Source organism: Octopus bimaculoides, chromosome 21, assembly GCF_001194135.2.
Source record: "Octopus bimaculoides isolate UCB-OBI-ISO-001 chromosome 21, ASM119413v2, whole genome shotgun sequence".
Lineage (NCBI taxonomy): Eukaryota > Metazoa > Mollusca > Cephalopoda > Octopoda > Octopodidae > Octopus > Octopus bimaculoides.
In genome coordinates this window covers 12,189,332-12,192,828 of record NC_069001.1, presented here as the reverse complement: position 1 = coordinate 12,192,828, position 3,497 = coordinate 12,189,332, and positions in this window count along the sequence as shown.

The following is a 3,497-nucleotide window of genomic DNA, read 5'->3' as shown; positions in this document are numbered from 1 at the left end:
ATATATATATATATATATATATATATATATATGTATGTATATATATCTTTGTGAATGTGTATACTTGTATTTATACGTATATGTGCAGGTGTATATATATATATATTTATCTGTGGATATCTCTCCATATATATTTGAATTCATATACATTTTTACTTAATAGATCGTTAATTAACTAAGGAACATATATTGCTAAATAAATAAATTGATAAAAAAATCAATTGAATTAATACATACATAACATCATGGTAAAACTTTGAAGTTATTGATGATGACATGAACACACTTTTCGTTATGATCTTTACGCATCTTTATAACGCAATCCACATGTTTTAATGTAATTGAACTATGAAGAAAATTCTTTATTGGAACTGACTAATTAGTAAGTTTAAATTAGTATATTAATATGGATAGTTATAATATTACATTGTATTACTAAATAAATTTAGTATTATATAAAATATAATTTAATTGTCTCGTATTAGATTAATATTTACAAATAAGATAATGTATTCATCTTAAGTATAAAACTATAGTATTATATTCGTAGATGAATTAAAGTTATACATTCAAAATTGCATTATTTCTTTTTTTAAAATCTTAAATGATTATAAGTATTTAAATTAAATTTGATTAATAACAATATACGAATAAATATATAATAGACCCTATAGTGATTAACAACATTTATATTGTCATATAACTTACTTCCAGTTCTATTGTTTTGGAAAGCATAAATATATAAGTCTATACACATTTACAATGGTTTATTTTCCTCTGAAAATCAAAGTAAATTTCTCTTTTTTCCTTTATGTTATTATTTGTAATAATTACTAAAAATAATAATTATATTAGTAAATAATCGAAGAATATGTAAATTCTTAAATATAATTATATATTTTTAAAAATTATGTATATAGTGATATTTATCGTAGCCAATGTCATAGTAAATTTAGATTGTGCATATCCTGTTCTTTAAAAATTATACACCCATGATAATTATAAGCATATTGATTGAGTATAAGTTATTTTCCTCTGTGAAACTAAATAAATCTTTGATAATTCATTTATTTATTTATTATATATGAATTAGCATAGGTAATAAATAATTGCAAAAGGCGGCGTGCTGGCAGTGCTGGCAAAAACGTTAGCACACCGGGCGAAATGCTTAGCGGTATTTTATCTGCAGTTACGTTCTGAGTTCGAATTCCGCCGAGGTCGACTTTGCCTTTCATCCTTTCGGGGGCGATAAATTAACTACCAGTTACGCACAGGGGTCGATGTAATCGACTTAATCCTTTGTCTGTCCTTGTTTGTCCCTTCTATATTTAGCCCCCTGTGGGCAATAAAGAAATATAAAATGTTAGCACGCCGGGCGAAACGCTTGGCAATATTTCGTCTGTCTTTACACTCTAAGTTTAAATTCCGTCGAGGTCGACTTTGCCTTTCATCCTCGCGGAGTCGATAAATTAGGTACCAGTTGCATACTGGTGTCGATATAATTGACTGGGCCCCTCCCCAAAAATTTCGGGCCTTGTGCCTAAAGAAGAAACGAATAAATAATCACAATTTTATAAACCTGTTTAATATCGGCATATTTAGATAAAATTTTTGAATGACTTTAGTGAATTTATGAAAACAGTGGAAAATTAGATGCTTTTCCATCCCTGTAAAGGAAATTGTTTTTCTTTGCATCATATATATATATATATGAATGTGTGCGTTTATGCGTGCGTTGGTGTGTGTGTGTGTGTGTGTGTGTGTGTGTGTGTGTTTCCGCATGTGTTATACTTAATATCGATATATTTTGTTGTAATCCATTGTTGGACAGTAGTAATATCCACTCCAGTTTAGCAGTATAGTGAGACAAGTAAGACACGACTATCTATAAATGACTTCACCGACTTCTCGACTTCTTAGGTTTCAAAATATTTGTAACAACTATCACATGCCCCTCGTCACGTAGGAGGGTTGCTCCATTATTATTATTATCCCATATCTTCTTAGGGTGTGTAAATTTATAATCTTTCTAACAATAATTTTAATACCTCTCTTTTTTGAGGTTTTTTTCATACACTTACAAAGTTAATATTTTCTTCGTGTAGCATTCACTTCCAGGAACTCCGCACATTTTTTTCTTTCGCTTGTGCGTTTGGGTTCAATTATGTGGTGGCGTTTGGTACTTGAAACGTATCATATAACTATTCCATTGATCCTTCCGTTCTCTTGGGTTCGCTCTCCATGAATCTCTTTTTTAGTTGATTCATGTGTCTCTTGTGTTCCCGTTTTCTTCCTCTTACCAAGTATAGCATTTTCCCTATGCGTTTGGTAATCACGCCATCTTCCCAAATTTGTTTGACGTTCTTATATGCCCTAACTAATACATTTTCAGCATTTCGAAATATCTTGCTGTATTATCCATCACGATTTCTCTTTATTCGCCAGGCAGCAATTTGTCGAAGACTGAATTTACTTTCCTCACAAACACCAGCCGGTGTGTTTGGATTTAGTATCACACGGTATACTCTTAGGAATCGTTGTAGAGCTACCTCATCCAACACTTCCTTATTCGACATTCTTATGGCTCTCTTGAATATTCTGCTTGTCCGTTAGATTTGGAATCATATTGCACTGTAGTTACATGTCCCACGGCGAAAATTTGACAAACTTTTTTCTTAAATTCGAAAGACACAAACTGCGTTCCAATATCAGACACAATAGTGTATGGGATGCCATATCTCGCAAACTGCTCATGTAAAATCTTCACCGAACTTGAGGAGGTTGACATTTTACACTTAGAAATGTCTGCCCATTCAGAGAAACTATCTACTACCACTGCGTATTATGAACCATTTAAAGGATCAACTCAATCAATGTGTGCTCCCGACCACGGAGCATTTAATTTTGGCCCAAGGTTCACGTTTTATCGTCGGTAATTTTGCTGCTAGAGCACATACTTTGCAGCTTTTCACTAAATTCTCAATTTCGCAATCCATTTTTGACCAGTATACGTAGATACGCATTAAAGCTTTCATCCTCGAAATACCAGGATGTCCAACACACATTTCTCGCAACATTTTCTTTTGCTGTGTTTCTGATATTACTACTCTCAACACGCTATCACAAATGAAATATACGTCCACGGCTTGATTTCGTTTCACACTAATCCTGCTCCTATTTAACTTTCCTGTACACAGTATTCCTTTCATTTCTGTTATGAATTTGTACTTTTCTCCGTTTCGTTTTATGTCTTCTAGGGTCACCAGTAATTCGCGTACCACATTACATTTTCCTTCTGATATTAATGGCTCGCAATATTTCGGTATCAGTCTGGACAAACCATCCGCATTCCCTAGTTTCTTTGTCGGTCAACGTTTCACTTTTAAATCATAATTCAATAAGGTAATACCTCATCGTTGTAGTCTATTCGCAGTGTGTGTTGATATTATTTTTTAGACCCGTATATCGACAGTAGTGGGCGATGATCAGTTTGATAA